Source organism: Giraffa tippelskirchi, chromosome 11 (genome assembly GCF_054371585.1).
Source record: "Giraffa tippelskirchi isolate mGirTip1 chromosome 11, T2T-mGirTip1v1.2.pri, whole genome shotgun sequence".
Classification (NCBI taxonomy): domain Eukaryota; kingdom Metazoa; phylum Chordata; class Mammalia; order Artiodactyla; family Giraffidae; genus Giraffa; species Giraffa tippelskirchi.
In genome coordinates this window covers 142,017,102-142,029,438 of record NC_137285.1, presented here as the reverse complement: position 1 = coordinate 142,029,438, position 12,337 = coordinate 142,017,102, and the positions used below count along the sequence as shown (strand labels likewise).

The 12,337-nt window shown below is 39.7% G+C and overlaps 1 protein-coding gene across 2 annotated transcripts in view; it reads left to right on the top strand.

Annotated features, from left to right (window-relative positions):
- LRRC4C (leucine rich repeat containing 4C) overlaps positions 1-12,337 on the top strand; it is a 1,846,189-nt gene that overhangs the window by 245,529 nt on the left and 1,588,323 nt on the right. The window lies entirely within an intron of this gene.

Sequence of the window (12,337 nt, the reverse complement as noted above, 5' to 3'; positions counted from 1 at the left end):
CTTTCTAAAGACATGCCTTTGCAGAGCTTCTCAGAGAGCTTGGCAGCCCTGCTTGTAGTCTGCAGGGGGGAAATTGACAAAAGATTTTAAGAGTAAACAGACCCACAGAAACACATTTGCCAGGTGTCCCTACAAATGTCTCTATAATTTAATACATTCTTGAATTTTGCTTTAGAATAATTCTGTCCACTTCCATTGAAAGAAAATGCCATTTGTGCCTTAAACTGTTTTTTACAGGATGTTTATCTTGGTTTATTTGCTTCTTTATAGAATTAGAACTGATTGATAGAAGAAGACTTGAAAAGGACTTTAAACATGTTTAATATTATTACTTTGTAATTAAATGTGTTAATGTTAACATTATTCATATTTTTCATGGAAATTTTTCTTTGAAGAAAAGCTTCTTTGAACCTCAACATGGTGAAATCAATCATCAGGACTGCTTTACTTTTATTTTCTTTCTTAAAAATTTATTTGGTTTACTGGCTCTTCACCATGGCCTTAGAGCTCTTAGTTGTGGCATGCGGGATCTGGGGATCAAACACAGGCCCCCTGCCTTGAAAGTGCAGAGTCTTAGCGGCTGGACCATCAGGGAAGTCTCAGGACTGTTTTAGATGAGACACGGCCAGAGTGTCTGGCTCCCTCCCTATCTCCCCAGTTCTTGGAGATCAGGAAGGTGTTCTACAAAGCCCAGTTGGAATACTAATGAATTTATCCTAACTCCTCTGGAGCAAGATGTAGGGGAATGAAATAGCTCATCAGGCTATGTTCCTAACTGGTGATGGAGCTGACTGTAAACTATAGATTCTTGATTCTTGTCACCATCTTTGAGGTTGGGTCAATCTTTTCAGTCTAGAGGGGAAAAAATACTTAAAGTGGAAAATATTTAAAAGAAAAAATGAATAATTTTCTCAATGACTGGGCTATAATTATCTTGTGATAGAAAAAGTTTCTCACTCATAAATAGGAATGTATTAAACCACAGTGGAAATGACATGCCAATGATAGGCATTTGTCTTGTTCAGTAAATTTGTTTCTGACTTATAAGTTCTCCTTGATCCAGGGAATGCATCATACATCTGTCCCCAGACTCCTGAAATGTCCTGAGATGCTCAAGGTGGCCTAACCTACAGCTGCCCCAGTCTGTATTTCTCAAGCTTGTCTTTCATGGGGAACAACCAAAGAACCCAAGGCATATGCGTGAATAGGGGATGCATGGCATGTGCATAGGAAGACAGGCAAAGCAGCCCTTCAGGAGATATACGAGACCCTGCTGCTATAATCCGGGATATGCGCTTTCATACTGAACCAGGCGTTGTAATCAGACATGAGGAAATGTTCTTTTGAACTGTGGAAGAGAAGCACAACAATGCATCAGTTTGTTTAGGAAATTATTTTCACAACATCCTCTGTGTCTCCCTGCCATCCGCGTCTCTAAATTCCTGTTTCTTCTGCTACCTTTTTTTTTTTTTCTTTTTAAAATAAATCTTTCTTTCTCACTTGCTCCATAGTTTCTTCCTCCTAATATTCTTCTGGTCCTCTCATTCTTTCTTTTTTCACTTTTTCACTTCCCTCCTTTCTACTTATTTTTCTTATAGCCTCCCCTCGAGTTTTCCTTTCCCCCTCTGCTTCCTTTGTCTCCTTTCTGTCATTTTCTCCCCTTGGTCTCTTTACCTCCTTCCCTTCCTCCTTGTTTCCATTCCTCCTGTTGGCTCTTTTTTTTTTCTTCTTTTTTCCTATTTCTTCATTTATAGTCTTTCTCTCTTTGATTACTTTTCTTCTTTATTCCATTGCACTTCTTCCTACTTCCTTTCTTTCTTCCTTTCACTCAGAAACACCTACTGAGGGGTTAAGAAATTGGGTTATTTATCCACAAACTTGAATTACTCAATGAGAGAACTTCTTGGGGGCTTAACTCCCTGGACCTTCTGAACTGCTCAGCATAAAGGACAAATACTCCTAAGTCCAAATAATGCCCTCAGATGAAGTTATGGGGAAACTACCAGCATGGATGTGAACTGTCTGTACTGATTGTTGATAGGAATGGTACTGTCATCACTGGAGATGCTTCTTTCTTTACATCATTCTTTTTCTTTTTTCTTTTCTTTCCTTATTCATTAAACAGCTGTGAGCATCCACAGTATGCCAGATACTATCCTAAGCACTGGGACAAGTAAGCAGGCATGACCCTAGTTTTCTTGCAAGTTATACTCTAACTTATTCTGATGAGGAAAGTAATTATTAATCAAATAGTCACAAAACATCAGTGCCTCTCACACCTTTCCCATTACATTGCCCTTAAAAATGGGAGAGAGGGAGGAAATGTCCGTGGTTATCTGAAGAACTACACTTGGGAATTCTTTTCATGTTTTATTTTTAAATCCATACAAACTAAATGCACTGTATATTTAAGTAGACCAAATTCATTTCTATTAACCTTTCTAATGGTTTGAATACTAGATGATATTTAGTTTTGAAATGTTGATACAGATAAAATCCCAAGCTGGTAGGTATTCTATTAGTATGCACAATGGTTAAAATCTCAAGCTTTAAAGAAAATAGAGAAGTCAGGATCAAGTACAAGCTTTTTTCTTACCAGTGGGATGGGCTTGGACAGCTTTATTAAACTTTCTGTGACCTGGTATAGCCTTACCATCATTACCTAACTCACAGAGACGCTGTTAGAATTTAATCGGAGAGTGTAGCGTTTGGCACAGTTTTAGCACAGTTAACACCCTATACATGAAATTGACCAGCGTTATTATAATGATAGTGTTTTAAATTATGATTGTGTTAACTGTTGTTGCTATGATTTTTATTGTTGCAGTTAATTTGAGCTATAGCCAGGCAAGAGAGCATCCACTTACAGATATTGGAGTCTGAACAAGAGCGTGCTAGCAGGTCAGTAAGAGAATGAGGGCTCAACTCTCCTAGAGTTCCTGTTCTCACACAAGTAGGTGCCCTAACATTGCTTCCAACCCAGTATCTAATGGTCCTGGACCCACATTGCCTTAGGGGCCAACAGTGCTGAAACCCAACGAAGCTGATGCTGAGCAGGCAGGCGGATGGATTGCCTCTGGCACAGCAGGCAGTAATAGAGAGCACTGGTAGGCCGCGAGGAGAGGAAGCAGGGGGAGGATGTATTAATGATGAGCCTCCCTGCCAAAAGGGGAGAGATCAGCCAAAGTGCTGATGGTGCAAAGGGAGACCAGCTGTGAGAGGTTAATGGAACATTAGGAGAGGAGAGAAATCCAAAGACAGCCGGCTGCTACCTGGGATGATGGCTTTGAGTCATCAGATTCCAAACCACCACACACCAGACAGCCGCAGCTGGAGGTGGAGTTATGACCTCAGCCCTGCAGAGCTTGCTGAGAGGGCAGTGAACGCAGGCATGCGAGGATGAAGCTCCAAGAGACAGTGTGACGATTCATCAGGTCTGGTGAGGCTTTGCCTTTTTCCCTTTCCTTAGTGTCAGGAACCCCACAAGATAGAAGAGTGTCCAGAGGACTTACCATTAAAAAAGAAGGGTTTTCAGTGGTTCTGCTCAATCGAATTACATCCTCCATGCCAAGACTGAAAGTCTTCAATGTTTTTTCTCTTTTATTTATTTTTCAATTTAGTTTTGATTAGAGGATAATTGCTTTACAGCGTTGTGTTAGTTTCTGCTGTACAACAATGTGAATCGGCCATGAGTATACATATACGCCCTGCCTCCTGAGTCTCCCCTACTCCTCATCCCACCCCTCTGGGTCATCACAGAGCACCCAGCTGAGCTCTCTGTCCTATACAGCGACTTCCCACTAGCTGTCTGTTATATACAAGATAGTGTATATATGTCAATGCCATGCTCCCAATTGGTCCCACCCTCTCCTTCCCCCACTGTGTCTACAAGTCCATCCTCTATGTCTGTGCTTCTACTTCTGCCCTGCAAATAGGTTCATCAGTATCGTTTTTCCAGATTCCATATGTATGTGTTAATATATGATATCTGTTTTTCTCTTTCTGGCTTACTTCACTCTGTATAACAGGCTCTAGGTTTATCCTCATTTCACTTAACCTCATCTCATTTAACTTCTTTTCAACTGACTCAAACACATTGCTTTTTTATGGCTGGGTAATATTCTGTTGTATATATGTAGCACAACTTCTTTATCTATTCATCTATTGATGGACATTAGGTTGCTTCTGTGTCCTGGCTATTGTAAACAGTGCTGTTATGAATTTTGGAGTACACGTGTCTTTTTGAATTGCAGTTTTCTCAAAGTGTATGTCCAGTAAAGTCTTCAGTGTTGATCCAGAAGGAAAATGAATATTCTCTTGTCCCTGAAATTGACTTATCATCGACATTTCAATAATTTAAGCACGTGATTATGAAACTTCTGCTTGCCACTTTGGGACTGACTTGTCAGATTCCTCTATTGTAGGCATAACAATCTTCATCAGATAGAGTAAGTGAGCTTTTGCCACTGACTTGTTGCCAGCATCCGTTTATTTCCCCGTGAGACCATAGTCACCTTTTGATGAAATATCTAGTTCCTACTGGACCCAGTTCATGAAGACCATATCTAGTTACCTGGCCCTCAACTGAGTAAAAAACAGTATATGATAAAGGTAGGTTATTTCAGATTATTACTTTCTAGAAATTAAAGCTGAAGTAGAGAGGCAAAAATACTCAAAATGCTTGAGATTTCATTGTGTCCTAGTGGAGGCCACATGATATCCACTAATAGACCACTGTTAGGTTTTTTGCTTCATGTTCTTTTTAGCTACCTCTCTTCCTACAAGTTTTAAAGTCTGATTCTCTCATCTCTCAAGAAATTGTGAGCTGTCAATATTCTTTCAAGAATATTTTGGCCTTCCATCAAGAAACCCAAGGATAATAAATACTTCTCAAGACAGAAGATATAACTCCACATTCCTTTCTCACTTGTGAAAAAGTATTTATGAATTCAAGTGATTGAGAAACAATTCTGGAAAAACTTTGAATTCATTATTGCTTATTTTTTAAAATAAGACTTTCCTAATCTTCCTTACTTGATTATCAGGATAAATATAGATTTTCAAAAAAACAGCTCACAATTGATTGTAATAAATCTGTGTTAGACTGTTTCAAAAAGAGCTTCAGTAATTCTTCCCATCCTTGTATGCCTGGGCTTCCCTGGTGGTTCAGATGGTAAAGAATCCACCTGTAATGCAGGAGACCTGGGTTCGATCCCTGGGTTGGGAAGATCCCCTGGAGGAAGGCATGGCAACCCATTCCAGTATTATCGCCTGAAGAATCCCCTTGAACAGAGGAGCCCAAGAGGCTATAGTCCATGGGGTCACAAAGAGTCAGACATGACTGAGTGACTAAGCACACACTGACATTGTATACATGAACCTTTTCAGTCTGGCTTTGGCATATTCCCTATCAAGAGAAGAAATGTATGTCATCAACCTGTGGATCTATGCTTGAATTTTGCAAGAGTAGCAAATGCTACACAAGCAGAGGTGTTTGCACACTGGGGCTTAGCCTCTTTTATTGGTAGTAGGAACACTGTGACTGAGATGGCAATGATCCTGGCTTAGGCACTTGGAAATGAAGAGAACAGAGATGCTGTAGCTGACAGTTGGCAAAGCCCAGGCACATGCCTGTGGCCATTGTAGATCATGTGGTCACAACTGAGTCAGTTTCTAAGTACAAGTTTATAAAGCACACTGTTGCAACTAGCAATAAAAAAAAGCATCTCGCTGAACACAACCTGAATCACTAACCCAGAATCATAAGCAAATACAAATTATTGACAGTTGTTTTACCTTTTGCTTCTGGGGTGGTTTTTCATGTAGCAATAAAGTAATTGATATAGAAATTAGCAGCATAACTTGTGTAGTAGGTTACAAAAATGGAAAAGATGTTTCATTGGTTTTGAGATGGGTTGGCAAGAAGAGGCTGGTGAAGAACTCTTAGCAAAGGCTGGAAATACTTCAAACTGCTATGGAAGGCTATCAAACTGGTGATCTATGTTTTGTACCTGTCAACCAATTGATAAAACTGCTGCCTAGGGTCATCTTGGATCTGACTTGAGTTGATTATTTGTAAAGATGGCCCCCATCCATTTCACTCATCTCTTATACTAAAGGTCCATTTTACATTAAAAACTGAAGTCATATTCCCTTCAGCTTGAAATGTTTAGCTCTGTGTGTCAAGCTCAGAAAGAGAGAAATAAGATAAAAGGAAACATTGTTTCATTTCCAAGCAGAATTCGGAGAAAATGTGAGGAGTCAGGACTTAAGTTGGAAACTTAGACTGTTCACAAATTCATTCTCCCCAACTAGGAAAAAGCTTCCAAGAGTAAGATATTATCTGAAGATGAAACACTAAATCAGTGCTGCGTCTGTGAAATTTTTTGGTGATAAACACGCTTGATTCAGATAAGTATTATCATTCCTAATTTAGAGATGATGAAACTCAAATTCTGAAAGACAAAATCAGTGGTTTCCCACCTTTGTTCCATAGAGCTTGGTGTTTGTGAATGCAGTGGGACACAGGGTGGTGAGTTAGGTGTGATAGAGGGAAAACCAAATGGGTTGACGTGTAGGTCTTTCATCCCGCCCCCAAGAGGAAAGTTCAAACTTGATCTATTATATGTATCTGCTTTCCATGTAAAATTCTGACTGAACAGTGCTTTCTAAAGGAAAAAGAAATCATGGAGGGAATACCCTGGTGGTCCTGTGTCTAAGACTCCATGTTTCCAATGCAGGGGGCCCAGTTTCGATCCCTGTTTGGGGAATGGGATCCCACATGTTGCAGCTGAAGATCCCACAAGCTGCAACTAAGACCAAAAGCAATCAAATAAATATTAAAAAAGAAAAAAAAAAAAAGACTCTTGGAAACTCTTTGGAAAACCTTTAGTAAAGAATAGAATGAGGATTTGAAACCAAGACCTTTAGACTCCGGAAGGTATACTCCGTACTTTGTGTCATGTTGATTAATACACTAGGGCTGAGCGAAGGGTCTTGAAGTTTCACAGTTTTTCTGCCCCAGTTGTGTAAAGTTCGTCCACTGCATTGATATTTCTCAAGCCAGAGATTGAGACATCTTTTCTGGCATTTGCCATAATGGTATGTAGAATATTCAAAATTTGGACTGTTCTAGAAGATTTTAGTTATTCAATAATTGTTGTATCAGATCCTTAGGAAATACTAACAAAGGATCATATGATATGAGTGAGACTGTTCAGAAAAGATTTAAGAACTTCTTGAATCAATTAATTAATTGACTCATTTGTTAAAATTAAGGACCTGTGCTAATAACTAGAGAAAGAGAGTGAAATAGACAGTCAAACCTGGTCTTTGGCTTCCAGGAGCTCACAGTGTAGAGGGGAGATGGGGCGAGTTCATTCTCCTGCAAAATGATGTCTGAAAGGAAAAGGTTTGCATGGAACACTTAGTCTTCTAAATGGCAGAGCCCATGTTTCTCTGAACCAAGGTATCTCTCTACTAACTGAGATTCCTAATTGCAGGGACTATAAGATAAATAATGCTGTACAAATCCCTTTTTTTTTTTTTTAATATATCATGAAAAAGAGAGATCTCTTTCCTAGCTCCAGAGGAAGAAAAGAAAATGACCTTTATTTGGGCCTTTTTGTTGTTGTTCAGTCACTAAGTCATGTCCAACTCTGTGACCTCATGGACTGCAGCACACCAGGCTTTCCTCTCCTCAACTATCTCCCTTCAGTTCAGTTCAGTTCAGTCGCTCAGTCGTGTCTGACTCTCTGCGACCCCATGAATTGCAGCACGCCAGGCCTCTCTGTCCATCACTAACTCCCGGAGTCTACCCAAACCCATGTTCATCGAGTCGGTGATGCCATCCAACCATCTCATCCTCTGTCGTCCCCTTCTCCTCCCGCCCCCAATCCTACCCAGCATTAGGGTCTTTTCCAATGAGTCAACCCTTCGCATGAGGTGGCCAAAGTATTGGAGCTTCAGCTTCAACATCAGATCTTCCAATGAACACCCAGGATTGATCTCTTTTAGGATGGATTGATTGGATCTCCTTGCAGTCCAAGGGACTCTCAAGAGTCTTCTCCAACACCACAGTTCAAAAGCATCAATTCTGCGGCTCTCAGCTTTCTTCACCGTCCAACTCTCACATCCATACATGACCACTGGAAAAACCATAGCCTTGACTAGATGGACTTTTGTTGGCAAAGTAATGTCTCTGCTTTTAAACATGCTATCTAGGTTGGCCATAACCTTCCTTCCAAGGAGTAAGCGTCTTTTAATTTCATGGCTGCAGTCACCATCAGCAGTGATTCTGGAGCCCAAAAAAGTAAAGTCTGACACTGTTTCCACTGTTTCCCCATCTATTTCCCATGGAGTGATGGGACCAGATGCCATGATCTTAGTTTTCTGAACGTTGAGCTTTAAGCCAACTTTTTCACTCTCCTCCTTCACCTTCATCAAGAGGCTCTTTAGTTCTTCTTCACTTTCTGCCATAAGGGTGGTGTCATCCACATATCTGAGGTTATTGATATTTCTCCCAGCAATCTTGATTCCAGCTTGTGTTTCTTCCAACCCAGCATTTCTCATGATGTACTCTGCATATAAGTTAAATAAGCAGGGTGACAATATACAGCCTTGACGTACTCCTTTTCCTATTTGGAACCAGTCTGTTGTTCCATGTCCAGTTCTAACTGTTGCTTCCTGACCTGCATACAGGTTTCTCAAGAGACAGGTCAGATGGTCTGGTATTCCCATCTCTTTCAGAATTTTCCACAGTTTATTGTGATCCACACAGTCAAAGGCTTTGGCATAGGCAATAAAGCAGAAATAGATGTTTTTCTGGAACTCTCTTGCTTTTTCGATGATCCAGCAGATATTGGCTATCTCCCTTAGTTTGTTCAAATTCATGTCCATTAAGTTAGTGATGCTATGTAACAATCTCATCCTCTGCCACCCTCTTCTCCTTTTGCCTTCAATCTTTCCCAGCATCAGGGTCTTCTCCAGTGAGTTGGCTCTTGGCATCAGGTGGCCAAAGTATTAGAGCTTCAGCTTTAGCGTCAGTCCTTCCAATGCATATTTGAGGTTGATTTCCTTTAGGATTGACTGGTTTAATCTCCTTGCAGTCCAAGAAACTCTCCAGAGTCTTCTCCAGCACCACAATTCAAAGGTATCAATTCTTTGGTGCTCAGTCTTCTTTGTGGTCCAACTCTCACATCTGTACATGACTATTAGAAAAACTTTAGCTTTGACTATGCAGAGATTTGTGGTCCTTTGAGATTCCAAATGATTTTTACTGGTATTATATTTCCATCTGTGAGAGAGACTATGGATATTTCTCCTGCCCTAGGTATCTTGACTCATAACTCAGTCATTGTTTTAACTTGGTAAAGTATCTGCAGGCTAAATGAATTTAAAGGTGCTAAAACCATGTCCTATGAGACCGAATATGTGAAGAAACAGATACCTCAGAACAGAGACATTCAAAGCACACCTTGGCTTTCCTTTCTTTTGTCCTTCCAGCCTTCTAAGTTAAAAAGTCAGAGCAAAGAGAATGGAAAGTTCTATTAGCAAACATTTAGATACTAAATATCTGTGCTTACTACAATATCAGACAGGATGCCGAAGACCAGTGTGGTAAGTTGTTAGAGGCTGAAGCATGAACCTTGTGTCAAATAATATTTTTTTCCCTATATTATCTTTTCTTCACTCTGGGGGAAATCCTCTCCTTAGAGCTAAGAATTCTTAGATCCCTGCACCCTGAGTTTCCCTGGCTCGCATGTCAGCTGGCTTTGGCTGACGAGAATCACTGGCTGGAGATGTGTGGTGGGAGGAGGGAAGAAGCTTGGGTGTTTATTCCCTGTTTCTGACTGGTGGCACCTCCATAAGCAGCCGCATCTCCCTGGTGGTTCAACCCTTCAGGGCTCCAACTTCCAACAACAGACATCAGCCCCTAGGCTGTTTGTGAACCTCCTCCCTTGTCTCTCTATTAGAGGGTAGTAGACATTTCCGGTTGTTATCATTTTCTGGGCTACCTCACTGTCCTGCCCTTGGCTTTTTAGCTCCTCTTCACCTCGGTAAAAAACAAACAAACAAACAAACAAACTCCTGCATTAAAATTCTCTTGTTTAAAAAAAGAGTAAGGGCAAATATTGAGTTTTTGAAAGTGAATGCCTTTATTGTTAGTATAGTTTGGTAGCTTTTCAGAAAGATGGTTGCAAGAGGCCACTCTGTCTATTGCTGTGTTGTGAATGCATTTGGGGCATGTGGGTTTCACTGGGAGGAAGTAGACTTGACTTTAAGATCAAGAGTATGGGACACCAGACAAGTTCATGGAATGTTACCCACAAAAGTGCTCAACCACATTCATAATTTAAGGGTGGGCACCAGTTTCCCAAAAAGGGGCAGCTGATGAATTTCATCATTTGTAAAATAACGTGGCTGTCATGACCATGGTGTAGATTCCCTGGAGTGTGGAATAGAAGGGCTATCTTTCCAAGGGGTATCTTCCATCTTTACAGGTATCTATGTCTTTGAAGAAAAATTGATGATAAATATGTACTTGCTCTCCACTTTGTTCCTTAGAACTGGTTTCTTCTTGGTCATGTTCAAGAAATTGGTTATACTTATGAAGTACATCATAGGAAACAATTTAATAGGACCCGTTCCATCAAATGTCAATCACTGATAATGACACTATACGGGCAAACACTGATGGGTAGTTATATGCAAGTTCTGTTCTACAAAGTTTGTACATACTCATTTAAATGTTTCAAACATTCTACAAACTAGGACTGTGATGATCCCCATTTTATGATTGGAAAACCAAATTTTAGAAAGATTAAATAATTTGATGAAGATCACACACTGAGAAAGGATTTTAAACCAGGCTGCCTGGCAATATTGTTGATTGATGTGGTCTTTGTGCAAGTCATCTTAATTTTATTTTTACCATCCTCAAGGGAAAACAAAGCAAATATTATTTATTATTCTGTCTCAGTTACATTGATAATATCTGTGGCAAAACTCCCATTTATCTGAAAGTTTCATTTCAAAAAGAGGAAGCACTTTTACTATATGACTTTATATTATGGCTTAGGAAACTCATGTAAAAGAAAGCACAAAAGGTGAATTTGCGCTACAATCTGCTCGTCTGTTAAATAAATATATAAAATGGGGCTTAAAATATGAGGCTAAAGTCAAATACCTTATGGTGCAAACAAACTTGTCGCATCAGTGAAAACACCCAGCTGTTCTCCCTTTTTTACTCCTGACGCCCGGCGTCTGTTTTCAACACCCTGGGGTCATTCATCTTGCTGTCTTAGGGAGTGTTTCGCAAGACCTGTAGTAGTAAGAAACCAAAATATGGCCAGTGATTGAAGAAAGAGCTCCTTTGACCTTTAGAAAATCTTTTTTATGCTTTTTCTCTCTTCATTCTCTTAGCCTTCACTTTCGCCCTCACTCAATATTCGGCTGTTTCCTTTTACCCGATGCATTTAACAATCGCTAAACTGTATTTAGAGTTAACTCCTGTGTTAAGCACTTTCTATGTATAAACTAATCTGATTCACACAAATAGTTAGGAGGTACACAACATTATTATCATAGATCCTTTTTATAGATGATAAAACTGACAAAACGAAAAGAAGTTAAATTTACAGGAATGAGTAAATGACAAACGGGTTTGAAGGCTCAGACTCCAGTTTCCAAATTCTAACCCTCACTGTGCAATACTACTTCAAGAACCAGCGAGTCTTTAAGCAGGAAAAACTGCCTATGGAGGCCATTTTAAAGACTGTAAGAGATGAGCATTGTTCTAATGGTGTAGAAATGATATCAGGGCCATGGATTCTCAAGCATTTTGTTGACACACAGAAACAGTGATTTAGAAAGATATCTTGTGTTTATTTTGGGTGCAAGGAAAGAGGTTTATTTGAATCTAAATTTTATTGTGCCCATAACATTTCCTCGCTTGTGTAATGCAGTTCCCAATGACTGTTTCTGATGAGTTAGTTACCAGCCCTCTGCTAAATACAGTACCTGTAACGTCCACATTCATCTGTAGATCTTGACTTCAAACATTCTAATACGCCAAAGGGGCATTTATGCAGGTCAGACCAATGTTTGACACATACAGGAGGTTCACAACATACATACTTTCCGTATTTTTGATACTTTATTACAGTAATCTTCCAATTTTCTTTTAGAAGTAAAAATCCTTATTTAAACCAAAACTTACACGGGTGATATGTATTTTCATTTGTAATAAATTACTTTATTTCAGGCAAAATTTAGAATTATGGTTACTACATCAATAGGAAATATATTTCACTCAGTTAGCCTTGGGCCTTAAGAC